At 37.0% G+C, this 15,452-nt stretch overlaps 1 pseudogene; it reads right to left on the minus strand.

The window, feature by feature from the left end:
- Nucleotides 1–409: 409 nt before the first annotated feature.
- Nucleotides 410–12,610, minus strand: LOC124075958 (calcineurin subunit B type 1-like; annotated as a pseudogene).
- Nucleotides 12,611–15,452: the final 2,842 nt, after the last annotated feature.

The raw sequence follows: 15,452 nt of genomic DNA on the forward strand, positions 1-15,452 counted from the left end.
CCTGACACCTGGCTCAAACTGTACAAACTTCTATCTATATATAAAACTGTATGAAATAATAGTAAGGATATTTTATGTTCTGCTTAGCACTTTTGTACTCTTATCATTTTGCTTCTGAATCAAGTATATTAAATTAAAGCCACTCTACTACATATATAGAAAGCTCCAGATATCTATATATATATACATATTTATATATGTATATATAGATATTTACATATGTATATATAGATACTTTCTTGTTATAAAATGTGAAAAAAATAAATTAAAAAGCCAACCCCTTCTCTTTCTCTGCCACACGTATATATGCTCTTTCATGATGCTTTAAAGACTTTAAAGTGCTACACTGAGATATTGAGAGAGGAAGAGTTCAATAGCATTTAGTTGGCTTCATGAGGTTCAGGTTGGAAATGTGGCTTCATAGAGAAGAATACTTCCATTTAAATACACAGAGAGCATTGCTGGACATCTTGAGCAAATCTTCAGAGATGGAGAAGAAAGCAAGAGTACTGGATGGTACTCTTCAGAGAGTCACACATCTACCACCATCTTTTCATGGATATTTAGGCCACCTACAACAGCACAGAATTCTTTAAAGGATATTTTTCCATCTCCCTCCTAATCTGTATTTATTATGTTTTTTGTCTACAATTTTCTGTAACTGTGTATCTTTCAGATTGGTCCCCACCATCATTTTCAACATCTGGAAGAATTCCCCACTGGAAATATAACCATCTTTATCCAAGTCATAGACACAGAAAGCAAACTTCAACTTGTGCTCCCTATCTCCTTTGTCACTGCACTGAGAGACTCCCTCAATGATCTCTTTCAAATTCTACTTCACCATTCCCATCGGCTTCAAATATATCTATTACTCGTTGTATTAAAAGATTCTGTTTACAAAATTAAAATTCAAAAAAATTAAATTTAAAATTACAAAATTAAAATATCTGAATTACAGTGAGGCAGAGACAGGAACTTTTCCACATTTCAAGAACCAGAATTATCCAAAGCCAACTTCTTAAATCTCTTTCCTAGCCTTTTCATTGCATAAGCATCAAAGTGTAAGTATATTTCCAAAGGGTAACTTGCCTCATTTCCCAGTTCGCTTGGCAGGTCGGCGGCCCACTTGTTGAATATGGAGTCTTCATCATGGAGACCGGTAGGACCTCTCTGTAACAGTTTAAGAGAGGGTTTATAGGGAATTTGAATTTGTGCTTTGTGATTTTGAGGAGGACTCAAGGAAGCAGGAGACTGATCTGGAGTGGATGCTGTCAAGAAGCAGGATGTCTTGATGTTTTTTCTGGAAATAGGGAGGAACATTTCATTTTGCCTAAGGACATGCTACAAGCCAAAAGCCATGGAGCGCAGTCTATAGAACTTAACCTAGAAATTAGAATCATGTTCAGTGTTAATTGCTACACACATTTATTGACCCTTTTTAAAATCATGATGTTTTACCTTCATAATGTCAAATAAATGATAGAGAGGGATGGTTCAGCAAAGGAAAACTATCAGGCAAAGTAATCTGTAATTTCATTGTTCTGTTGTGGTGGTATTCAGTGTTAGAATTGGAAAAGACTAACAACATCTAAGCAAAAGATTACTTTATTATGTAGAAAATTTTAATCAAATGTATAGTACTATATAATACTCATTTATACATATGTTATACTAAAATTTTGTCTTCCTTACTCTAACATTAGAAGAACTAATGTCTAAATTTTTTAATGAATTTCCAAAATCAATGTTCATAATGAATATTAGAGATAATTAAAATGTTTTTATGGTTATTCTTCATTATTTATTCTATTACTTAATTTTTATAAGGATGCTTTTGTTTTATTGCATTATTTAAGGTGAAAACATGATAGTTTGATATACATGTAGAGGAAGGTAGTGAAATGATTACTATAGGCAAGTATATTGAACATATTCATCAACTTTCATAGTTACTTCTTATTTTATATATATGTGTGTCAGGAGCACCTAAAATCTACTCTCTTGGCATTCTTTTAATATGCAAAACAGTATTATTTAATATTATTTATACATTATATAAACATATACAAGATGAATAAATAGGGTGGCCTTATAAATTATCACGAAAACAGGGCACTTTCTGTAATGAGAGATGATTTTTAGTACATCAAACAAACAGAGTTTGTCCTGGGCTAATGGAAACATTTATTCACCCCAGAAAAGATTCTAATAACTTCATACATAGAGAGTAAGGGAGGGAGTTTTCATTCTGCTTCACAGAATCTGAGAGACTTCATGAGCACGATTCTCTCTGGGTCCTGTCTTACTAGAAGAGAGTATATCCCAGACATCAGATGTGAAGTAGATGCTTACACGAGGTATATTTGTTGTAGGGAACACACAGTAGCAGTTTCACCAAATCAAACGAAAGTTGAAAGTCTAAAAAAAAGGAAGAGACCAAGAAAGTAAATTGATTTATAAAAGCTTTGTTAAGTTTTTAAATCAGAACAAAATTCTTGAAGCTATTTCTTAATAGAAGTTGTTTCAACTAAAACTGAAACAAAACTACAAATTACTTCTATAAATTCAATTATGACTAAATCTACCACTTTTTAATAGTTTTGAATTTGGTTTACGATAAGATATATGCTTTTTATTTTCTAAATGATAAGCTATAACCATTTATTGTTAGGTTTATGAATCATATCAGAAAAAAAAATTCTAAAAAGTGGTTTTACTCACTTATTTGCATGACACATGAACCCAAAAGTTATGACTGTGTATTAATCAAAAAAAGTAACAACAATAGAAGTTTTCTCTTGTCTAGTCATATTCAACAAATATTCATCACAGTGATTTGGTCATATTTGTTTAAACATATTTAAACCTAGGCTTCTGAAGTCCTGTTTCCCTCTTTGAATTTGTTTTACTTCTAATAAATAAAAGGAAATAAAAACTTAAATCTTTCTCCTTTATTCTGCCCCTTAAACTGACTTCTATAAATGAACTAACCATCTATTAGTCTCTCTCTCTCTCTCTCTCTCTCTCTCTCTCTCTCTGTGTGTGTGTGTGTGTGTGTGTGTGTGTGTGTTTTCCCTTTCCTACAAGATAAAAGTAAAAGAATAGTTTCAGTATACATATTCCACTAAGTTTCCTGGGCCAAATTTTGGATCTATACATGTTGAATTTCAAACTTGGTCTATAGCAAATTAAGGTCAGTGATTAAAGATTTTCTTAAATTTAGGAAAACACAGAAATTTGCTTCAGAATAAGGATTTTGTTAAATGATACTTAATGAAATAGTTTATGGAATTGTTAGTACCCTAGAGGGGAATTATTATAAAATCAGTACAGTACAAAAATCCAATAGAACATATAAATAGGATAGGTTATCATAATTAAAATAAATTAATAGGAAGTTAAAAGTATAGTGGTATGTGCTATATAAAGCTAATTCAGAGACATTCCATTAATGATAGTTGAGATTCCAAATAGTAAATGACACTGGTTGAGATTCCAAATAGTAAATGACATAGAGGTTCAAAAACTGACTTAAAATAGATAAGAAAATGAAAAAAAAAAATTGGTTTCCAAAAAATATAGATTAATCTTGTGCTATTTCTGACTTGAGAACTTAGAGACATTTTAAAATAGACAAGCAAAAGAGAGCTACTGGGAAACTAATATCTTGTATTTGCTAGGGAAAAAAAGTGAGAACACTATTTAAAATACATTAAATCATGCTGCTATATAAAATAAATTGTTGTCCTAGCTCTAAAACCCCGAATATTGTTGCCCATAAATTTAGATGAAAATAAAATTACTTTCTATATCCCTAATCAATCCCTGTATCACAGACCATCAAATTCTTTGGTGTACTAAAAGACCCAGTAGTAGATATTTCTAACAAGTTCTAAGTCCTTTCCCATCTCCAAATATACAACTGTTACATTAAAACCATCATCATGAGAATACTCATCTATTTTGAGGTGCATTTCCTAAAATCAAATAAATAGTGTTTTGTGAATGGAAATTGGAAATAACATATTAACCATGCTCTATTCTAACATACTCCAGAAAACTTTTCCATATCCATGGTTAAATTACAGCTGACCTCTACATCAGTATGTCAATGCAGAAAGCAATGCAATAAATAACAACAAAAAATAATCTATGGGATATGAGTACTATGTGGCTTTCTCTGATGATACAGTTTTCTTTCTTTAATAAACTTCAAATCTTCTCTACATATATTCTTAAAGGAAAGAGGTGGTCCTTAAGGTTAAAACTTTGTTCCTTCAATGGAAAAACATAGAAGCCATAGTTAACAACCTATGTTCCAAAGATATCCATATCATCTATTATGAGTTGAATTGTGTCTCCTCAAAACTCATATGTTGAAATATTCTCAGATTCAAATTGTGACTGGGTTTGAAGATAGGATGTTACATAGTTATGTTAAATAAGGTAGCAGGGTGCAGTGGCACATGCCTGTAATTGTAGCGACTCAGGAGACTGAGGCAAGAAGATCTCAAATTCAAGTAACCCTGGGCAACTTAATGAAAAGAAAGGATTGGAGGTATAACTAAGTAGTAGAGTGTCCCTGGGTTAATTCCAAGTTCACATCTTTAAACAAAGTTAAATGAGGTTGTTAGGGAGGGCTCTAGTCAATTATTACTCATGTCCTCAAGAGAAAAAGAAATTAGCATACAGACATACAGAGGAAAGACCGTGAGGGAAATACCAGGGAAATAGAGCTATCTCCTAGACGGGAAAAGATGTTTTAGAAGAAATCAAACCTTGGTCTCTGACCAAAAACGTGATCTCAGATGTCTAACTTTCACTTTTTTGACCAGATAAATTTGTGTCACCCAATCTGTGGTCTAATGTGATTTCTAGTGAACAAATACAACACTTCTACCTACCCCACCAGGAATGAAAACATTGAAAAGGACTGGGCTTCATATCATATTTACATTATCTCAATTAATGAAAGCTGCATTTAACTCAAGAAAAATATGATACTTGACTCAGTTATTCAAAATGACTCATTTCATTAGTTATTTTTATCATATTGTCTTCAAAAACTATTTTATTTTCAGTTAGAAGCTACTCTTCCACAAAAAGAATATGAGTCTGTATTCTCTAAGTTCATTTTCAGCTAAATCCATGAGTGAAAAGACAGAATTGCCCAAGCAAAACAGATTTATTACTTGCAGTTTAAAAATCGGATTTAAAATCCTAATGTCAATATATGAATCATATATTTAAACTTTTTCTCATTTTAATATATATACTACGTATCATTTGCTTAACAATTTATCATGACACATCCCTTCATATTTTTATAATATATAAATTCACCTTTTTATTCAACTGCACAGGTAAAATATGACATACACCATAATCTTTGTTTGTAAGTCAGTGGCCTAAGACTATGCTGTGATTATTAGTTTATTCTGAGAAATTAGTTGTGTCACTCACTATTTTTACCATCTTAAGAAAACACCCCACCTCTGTTTCTTAAACTCCCCAATTAAAGATATAATGACAAGTCTAGTACTCTACTTACAAAATTGTTGTAAAACAAGATAATTCACAAGAGGTCAAAGACCCCAAATAGCACCTGATACCCACTAATGAATTAATTATACTAATCATTAGCAAAATAATTATTATCTTCAGCATCAATAGCAAAGCAAACATTCCAAATTTGCAAATTTTATATAAATTATGTAAGATATTTCTACAATTTAAAATTGGATACATTTCCAGTCTATGCTTCTTACTTTATTAATCTTCTTTTTAAAAATATCATGATTCATCACAGTCTATTTTATAAGCAGAAATATATAGATACACACTTGCACATAAACATGGATGCATGCACATGCATGTAATATAAATTTTAATGTAGGAGGAAGATGATTGGAGAACTTGAAAATACTGTTTTGCCTATGTCTTATTTTGATATATCAACAATGACTTCATATTACAAAAGTGCAATCCTTAGAACCTAGTGGAAAATTGTGATTTTTTTTTTTTTTTTGTAATTCATCGATAAAGGATTCTGAAGAATTGACAGGGTCTAATTTCTGTAATGGAACCGCAGGTATTCTGATTCCAGAACATAGTTGGGTCTGTGTGTGGTTAAAATGTGAATCCTAAAGCCAGAACAGGGCCAGTATTTAGTTGATACATGCTTACATATTGTTTTTTTTATATTGATTTTATTTTTTTAAATACATGACAGTGGAATGCATTACAATTCTTATTACACATATAGAGTACAATTTTTCATATCTCTGGTTGTATACAAAGTATATTCACACCAGTTTGTATCTTTATACATATACTTTGGATAATAATGTTTATCACATTCCACCATCATTTCTAAACCCATACTCCTTCCCTTCCCCTCCCATCCTTCTGTCCTATCTAGAGTTTGTCTATTCCTCCCACATTTCCCCTCCCTACCCCACTATGAATCAGCCTCCTTGTATCAGAGAAAACATTTGGCATTTGGTTTTGGGGATTTGCTAACTTCACTTAGCATTATCTTCTCTAACTCCACCCATTTACCTGCAAATGCCATAATTTTATTCTCTTTCATTGCTGAGTAATATTCCATTGTGTATATATGATACATTTTTTTATCTATCATCTATTGAAGGGAATCTAGGTTGGCTCCACAGTTTAGCTATTGTGAATTGTGCTGCTATAAACATTGATGTGGCTGTGTCCCTGTAGTATGCTGTTTTTAAGTCCTTTGGTATAGACCAAGGAGAGGGATAGCTGGGTCAAATGGTGGTTCCATTCCCAATTTTCCAAGAAATCTCCATTCTGCTTTCCATATTGGCTGCACCAATTTGCAGTCCCACCAGCAATGTATGAGTGTGCCTTTTCCCCTACATGCTCGCCAACTCTTATTGTTGTTTGTCTTCATAATGGCTGCCATTCTGACTGGAGTGAGATGATATCTTAAGAGTAGTTTTGATTTACATTTCTCTAATTGCTAGTGATGATGAACATTTTGTTTTCATATATTTGTTGATTGATTTTATATCATCTTCTGAGAAGTTTCTGTTCAGGTCCTTGGCCAATTTATTGATTGTTTTTTTTTTTTTTTTCTTTTTTTGTGCTTAGCTTTTTGAGTTCTTTATATACCTTAGAGATTAGTGCTCTATCTGATGTGTGAGGGGTAAAAATTTGCTCCCAGAATGTAGGCTGCCTGTTCACCTCACAGATTGTTTCTTTTGCTCAGAAAAAAAAAAGCTTGATTTCATCCCATTTATTGATTCTTGGTTTTAATTCTTGCACTATAGGAGTCTTATTAAGGAAGTCAGGGCCTAATCCCACATGATGAAGATTAGGGGCTACTTTTTCTTCTATTAGATGCAGAGTCTCTGGTTTAATTCCTAGGTCCTTGATCCATTTTGAGTTAAGTTTGTGCATGGTGAGAGATATGGGTTTTATTTCATTTTGTTGCATATGGATTTCCAGTATTCCCAGCACCATTTGTTGAAGATGCTATCTTTTCTCCAGTGCATGTTTTTGGCACCTTTGACTAATATAAGATAATTATAATTTTGTGGCTGGGGATATAGCTCAGATGATAGAGTGCTTGCTTTGCAAAACAAAAGAGGTGAAAGACCTCTACAATAACAACTACAGAGCATCCAACTAAATTCATCCAATTAAAGAAATTGAAGGTGATGTCAGAAAGTGGAAAGATATCCCATGTTGTTGGATAGGCAGAATTAACGTTGTCAAAATGGCCATAATACCAAATATACATAATACCAAAAGTACTATACAGATTTAACAAATTCCTATGAAAATCCCAATGACATTCTTCATAGAAATAGAAAAAGCAGTCATGAAATTTACTTGGAAAAATAAGAGACACAGAATAGACACAGAAATCCTTAACAAGTGAAGTAGGTGGCATCATAATACCAGACCTTAAACTATACTACAGAGCCATATTAACACAAATGTCATGGAATTGACACCAAAACAGACCCATAGACCAATGAAATGAAATAGAGGACACAGAGACAAATCCGTATAATACAGTTATCTCATACTAGACAAAGGCACAAAAATCAACTCAAAGTGGATCAAAGACTTAGGCATTATAACAAAGACCCTGCATTTAATAAAAGAAAAAGTACGTCCAAATCTACCATGTTTGCTTAGGAACCTACTTCCTTAACAAGAAACCTAAAGCACAAGAAGTAAAATCAAGAATCAATAAATGGGATGTTATCATCCTTGGAAACAATCAATAATGTGAACAGAGAACCTACAGAATAGGAGGAAATCTTTATCACATGCACCTCAGATACAGCATTAATCTCCAGGATATATAAAGAACTCAAAAGACTCAACACTAAAAATCCCCCAATAACACTGTCAATAAATAGGCTAAGGAACTGAATAGACACTTCACAGAGGAAGAAATACATTCAATCAACAAATATGAAAAAGTGTTCAACATCTCTAGCAATTACTGAAATACAAATTAAAAATATTCTATGATTTCCTCTCACTCCAGTCACAATGGCAATTTTCAAGAATACAAGCAACAGTAAATGTTGGCAATGATGTGATGAAAAAGGTACACTCATACATTGCTGGTGGGACTGCAAAGTGGTGTAAACATTATAGAAAGCAATATAGAGATTCCTCAGAAAATGTGGAATGGAACCACCATTTAACCCAGCTATCCCACTCCTCAGTTTATACCCCAAATACTTAAAATCAACATACTACAGTGACACAGCCACATCTATGTTTATGGCAGCTCAATTCACAATAGTCTGTGTAACTAACCTAGATGCTCTTCGATAGATGAATGGATAAGGAAAATGTGGTATATATACACAATGGAATATTACTCAGCCTTAAAGAAGAATGAAATTATGGCATTTTGAGGTGAATGGATGGAGCTGGAAGATAACATGCTAAGCAAAATAAGCCAATACCCCAAAACCCAAGGCTGAACATTTTCTTTGATATGTGGATACTAATTCACAATAAGAGGGAGGGGAGCTAGGGGGAAAGGTAGATACTTTGGATTAAGCAGAGGGAAGTAAAGGGAGTGGAGAGGCTATGGGGGTAGGAAGGGTAGTAGAATGAATTAGGCATTATTACCTGTGGGGACAAGTGCATGGAGTGCCGCATGCATGGAATACATTAAGGGCATCCCATATGGTGGCAGGCCGCTTAACCTGTAGGCATAGCCCCGGGCATGAGGCCATGTGTTGCAGTCCCTGTGCTTGCTCCATGGCCCACTCCTCAATTGGTCACTGCAAGGACAGTTAGCAGAAATTGCATTGGTGGCTGCCTGTAATCTGCTTAGCTAATGCCTGAGTATGTATTTGAGTGTATATATATATATATATATATATATATATATATATATATATATATATATATATTGCGCAATAAAATCAGACCTGCTTCCTGCTTGGTCTCCGGGGGTCTTGATTAGTGACTCTGCAGCCACATTCTCCTCTTCCCTGTTCTGTGGATCTCTTCTCTGGATGAGACAGAGCCCATATAATTACCCTATGTACATATATGCTTACATGACTGAAGTGATTCTATATCATGTACAACCAGAAGAATAAGAAGTTATTCTCCATTTATGCATGAGGTGTCAAAATGCATTCTACTGTCAAGTATAACTAATTACAACAAATTAAAAAACAGTTTATAAAAAGTAAAAAATAAATAAATAAATGAAAAGAATTACTATAAACCCAGTTGATGTCCACAAAAGAAATGCTTGATATCTGAGGCAAAACTCCCACACAGTTGGTGTTAGGAATATTGAGTGAATTGTGTGAAAAAAAGGGAAAGGTGGGGTTTTTTGTTTGTTGGTTTTTTTTTTTTTTTTTTTTTTTTTTTTTTTTTTGCTATAGCTTAGATGGCATTTTGGCTATATTTATTAAAAGTATACCTATAGCATTATGATACATACTAAACTACTTATTGATTAAACAATATATCCAGAGTTTGCTTCAAAATAATCAGAAAATAAAAACAAAAGTCATAGTAGTTATGAATTGTTAGTTAAAATCTGAGTGACAGGTAAAAGTTCATAAGTTTTCTTGTGGTTTTGATAAATTTACACATAACAATGAAGATTTTCTAAAAAAGAATATGTATATACCTGTATTTTTTATATTTATTTTTTAGTTGTAGATCAACATAATACCTTTTTATTTATTTTTATGTGGTGCTGAGGATGGAACCCAGGGCCTCACACGTGCTAGGCGAGTGAATGCTCTACCGTTGAGCCACAACCCCAACCCCTATACTTGTAGTTTTACCACAAAGTCTTTCTTCCAAATACCAAAAAATATTTTGCTTCAAGTTCACTGTCCAAATATTACATATTGCTACTAAACCATTTTTCATTTACAACTAATGAAAAGTAGAGGGATTCTGACCATGGAAATATACAGGGAAGCATTCCTCTGGTGAGCAAACTCCCAGGGGGTAACTGGCACTGTTTCCCACCCTTAGAATGTCCTGCAGTTTCTCCTAGGAACCAGTAAGATAACTAATACATGTGCTATGTCCAGCTGCTGTGGCAATGCTGCTAGAATCTTATCAGCCCTGAACTTGATCTTAGGCACACAGCTCCTAGGAATAAAGGAACTCTCTGGTTGGACAACCAGAATGTTTCACTGAGCCTAAACCTGTCCACATAACAGTAACTTAATACAATAGACTTTCTTGAGAGCTACACAAAGCTCCTAACATTGCACATTGCAACTTAGTATGTAACTGAGGAATAAACTGCATAATGTTGCTAAGTCTGGAACCTGCCTAGTAATACAATGAACAATATGTACTAATGATGCCAATGACCTAAAGTAACCTATTGATATAAATCAACCTGGCAGTTTGGCAGCTTGGCAGCTTGGCCCTTCAGCCATTCTGCCGTCTTTCCTTCCTCTGCATCTTGTCTCTGTGCCTCCTTTTTTTTTCCCTTACAGAAAAGTATCATAACATGTTCATTTAAATTAAAAGTTTCCAGGAGTCCAGTCTGTGTGATTGTTAGTCCCTCCTCTAGTGTAAGAATGAGATGAATCGAATCCAAAGGAGAGAAGTCAGACTTCTCTGAAGATCCTGAAGGGGTACCCAGAACTTCCAACTATCTGGTATCTAACTGCTCTGGAAATCCAGGCCTTCGTTAAATGTTTAATACAACTCATTAATTCAGAGATTCAACAGCAGTAGTCACATTCCCTCTGTCTTAATTTTCCATACTGTCTGGATCATCAGTCAGTGGTGTATACTGCTCTGGGAGCCACCTCTGGCCTAGCCTTGGAAATACTGGTTTCCCTCGTGTTTTCCAGCTTCTTCCCACAATTGTTCTTCCAGTTTGCTGAAACTTTGCTTCCAAGTCAAATGTGCAAGCATTTTTCCTGAACCCTTTGAAGTCCATGGCAACAGCCAGCTCTGGATCCAATGCTGCTGCACCTGAGCCCTGAGAATTCCCTGGCCAGCCGCCCTGCCAAAAGTGCAGCAGCTGCAGCCCATGCCAGTGGATGATCCCTACAAACCTGGGAAGAAGTTTTAAGGGAAGATTTTTTTAAAAACTCAAGAGAAGTACCAAGTCACCTACAAATGCTCAGAAATCAGAATAACTCCAAAGGTCAGAGCACATGCAATGGCATATTTCAAGCATTGAAAGAGAAATACTGCCAAACCTGCATTGCTATATACATCAAAGTTACTCTTCAGAATCAAAGTGTTATGCTCAAATTCAGGACCCCCAAAAGACCACCAGAGACCAAGATTGATGTAAGCAGCAAAAAGGTGTTTATTGCGAGCTAGCTCAGTCCTCCATGCGCACACAGCAACTGGTGACGCTGAGAGGCCCCGAACCAGGGTTTGCAGCAGTTTTATACATTCTTTGGAGAAGGCAGGGACCCCCACATACATCATAGCATCTCTTGGCAAATCATCACAAACTGCGGGAAAATCAAATAACAACTCTAAAACATGATTAGCACATTCACTGGCGGGAACAAGTTGGGTAGGGGTGATTGGTTACTACAAGAGGGGGATTCATTTGAACTGATTGGTTTAAGCCAAGAGGGATGTTCATGCTGAACTACATGGTTTCCCAACAGGTTATCAACCACCATAAACTACTGGGAGGGTCATCTTGCATCCCAGGTATTTCCCTGTCTCATGCTGATTGGTGGCTGCTAGCGGGTTGCTAAGGGTCCCCACCTAGCCTGACTGAGTCAGGGACACCTGAAGCAGCAGATCTCTCCTGTTATTTGTAGATAAACAACTTAGCAGGGTGAGAATGTGCCCAGGAGTGCTCTGTGGGTCTTTCCAAGGACAAAGGTCATGTCCCTTCCTTGGACAGGTTTTGCTCTGAGGTAGAGGCTGATTTTTCATTCCCCCTTTTGTCTGGAAATTTGGGAACCAATCATGGTTCCCTCAGTTGGGGGCCTATTTGGGTAGGCTCTACATCTTGGTAAACAGTAATCCTCAGGGCACAGTCTTCAACTTCCCAGACTCACTCAAAATTGGCCTCCTAGATCCAACCTGACTTGATTTACCTATCTACACTATCTATTTTTGGCTTCATTCCCCCCTAATTTTAGGAACTCTTTATTGTTGTAAGGATAAGGGGTGACGGCTCATTCTGGCTGCTTCAGAGCTGAAAAGGGGTGTTGAACATGAGGGGGCTCGACGACATGGGGGAAGATATGGGGGATGACGACGTGGGGGTCATGAGTTCCCTTTTAGAAATCAGTTCGGTTTGAAGTCTGGTTGGGGAAAAACAGGTTGTCATCTGGGGATGGGTGCTTCTATGAGAGAAACAAAAACCATGAGTACTGAATAAGTGTTGCAGCAGCTGGAACATGTCACTGTACAGAAGTTCCCTCACCAGGCTTTAACATCCCCGGTTATCAGGACTGTAAATATAACATTTAACATTTAGGGTTACAGATGTCCTTCCCCTTAAGATACAGTTTAATAATTTAATGTCATCTGATCTTGCAAAATCCTTTGATTAGTATGACTTCTGTGTCTAATAGAGAAACCTTTAATTCTGTTACTTAGGGCTGGATAATCATACTAGCAAACACTAAGCCTACTGTGTAGGTTAGAAATAGCTGTAGGCTTTAAACTAAAAACTACTCTGGCAGTTCCTTTTGATAGTTATCAGGCATTCCTGCCTAAGAATCTCTTTTGTAGCCTCCAATTTACTTATTCTTGGAAGTTATATTTAACTATTATTATTACTTAAAATGCCCAGGAATAGCTGTGTTTTGGTTTTAACTGTCTTTGCTAAGTGTTTAAGATGAAGTAGTCAAACTGACTTTTGTTTCTATCTGTTGTTGACAGTCAGCTGAGTTCCATGGGAGTCCTGGGGGAACTTTATAGCAGCTTCTCAGTTCTGCTAGTGCCATTTGCGCTAGGGTGGGTCCAGGCCTTGCTTGACCATGTGCCTTCCCTTGAAAGCATCAGGGATGTCTCCCTTCTCTGATGATCCTCCTCTGTTGGCAGCAGGTCCACCCTGGCCCCTGGAGCCCTACCTCCACTAGTTTGTTCTGCATGCCAGTGTGGCCAGCTCACAAGGCCATGGCGAACTTGCGGTTTTTCTGTTCCTGCTTGTCCGTCTGAGACATATGTGTCCCACGGGAATGCCTTGACCTTTTCTGGTCTGATGGACTTCTTGTTAAGGGAGGTTTCGGTACCTGACAATAATAGATGTTGAAACTAAATTTCTCCCCCCTCCCTCCTGCTTTTGGGTAGTTTTCCACTTCTGCTGCTTGGGGTATAAAAAAAGGTGTGTTAGCAATAAAGAGTATTGACTCCTGGATGAAGAACCTTGGTGTCCTGTGTGTCTTTTAACCTTGCCGTCCCTCGCCGGACTCGGCTCCCTTGGCCGGACGCGGCAATTGGAGGTTCCCACCGAGATCCGGAAAGCAGGGGTAAGCGGACGGGGCTGACCTTCTAAGAAAGAAGGGGGAGGATTGGTTTAAAGATAATTTAAAGAGACAGGGTACGTACCATGGGTAACTCAACAGCGAAGGTTCGTCTGGCCAACGAACTGAAAGAGCTGTTAAATACACAAGGAACAGGAATAAAAACTAAGACTGCAACCGAATTCGTTGAAATTATTGCCCAGGCTTGTCCTTGGTTTCTGACAGGAGGATTTCTTAATAATAGTGACTGGGACCTGGTGAGGCATGACCTTCAGAAATTATTGAGGGACCAGGGCTCGGACAGTGTCCCAGTTGCCACCTTTTCCTTATGGAGGTTGGTAAAGGATGCTGTATTAACAGATAAAGTAAAGATCAAGGATCAGCTTGCTGAATGTGAACAGGCCCTTAATCAGGTGCAGGAAGAGCAAATGGCAGAATCCTTAAAGGATGAGGGTCCCCTTGAGGACTCAGGCTCGGAGGGTAGGAAACGCCTCCAGATTTCTAAGCCCAAAAAGGATCCTGAGGACCTCAGTTCTCTATCTGAGGAAGAGGAGGGATTAGAAAGGGAGATAGAGGAACTAGAACATCGCCTTAAAAGGGCAAATGTGAGGGCGCCTAGGGCCCCCTCAATTGCCGCACCTCCTCCCTATAATCCTGATTGGAATGAGGACGCCCCTACTAGACGGGCGGGGGTCCACTGGGGTTCCAGAGCGGCTTAGGTTTTTCCAATGATTGAAAACGCCGATGCTGATGGACAGCCGGCCAGAGCCCATGTCCCCCTAGCCTTCAAGGACATAAAACAGCTTAAGGAGGCGGTCATTAATTATGGACCTCATGCCCCTTTCACATTGACCCTCTTCGAGTCCTTCTCAGCCAGTCAACTGATACCCAATGATTGGCAGCAACTTTGCAGGGCTGTGTTATCTGGAGGGGATTTCTTATTGTGGAAAAGTGAATATCATGAAAGGTGCCGCGAGCTGGCTCAGATTAACCTGAATGCGGGCCATCAACGGCGAAATGCTGTAATGTTGACAGGAACTGGGCAGTATGCCACCATAGGCCAACAAATTAATTACGACCCAGGTGTTTATGCTCAAATAGCCTCAGCTGCAGTTCATGCCTGGAAAGCCCTGCCCGTTTCTAAGACTGAAGCAAAAATTTCCAAGATCTCTCAAGGACCCTCTGAACCTTATTCGGACTTTAAAGCCCGCCTAATGCAGGCTGCTGGAAAAATATTCCCTAATCTGGAACAGGCTATGCCACTTATTAGACAACTGGCATATGAAAATGCTAACACTTACTGCCAAAATGCTATTAAGTCCTCCAGGGCCAAAAGTATAGATGACATGATTCGAGCATGCAAACATATAGATGGGCCTCATATTACTGGTCAGGTTTTGGCTGCTGCCCTTAAGACTGGAATGCAAAAAGCTGATAACAGGGGAACCTGCTCTAAGGGGTGTTTTAAGTGTGGAAAAGAGGGACATATAAGGA

This window comes from Marmota monax, unplaced genomic scaffold (assembly GCF_021218885.2).
Source record: "Marmota monax isolate L192 unplaced genomic scaffold, Marmota_monax_Labrador192_F-V1.1 WCK01_AAM20220418_F8-fsc00019, whole genome shotgun sequence".
Classification (NCBI taxonomy): domain Eukaryota; kingdom Metazoa; phylum Chordata; class Mammalia; order Rodentia; family Sciuridae; genus Marmota; species Marmota monax.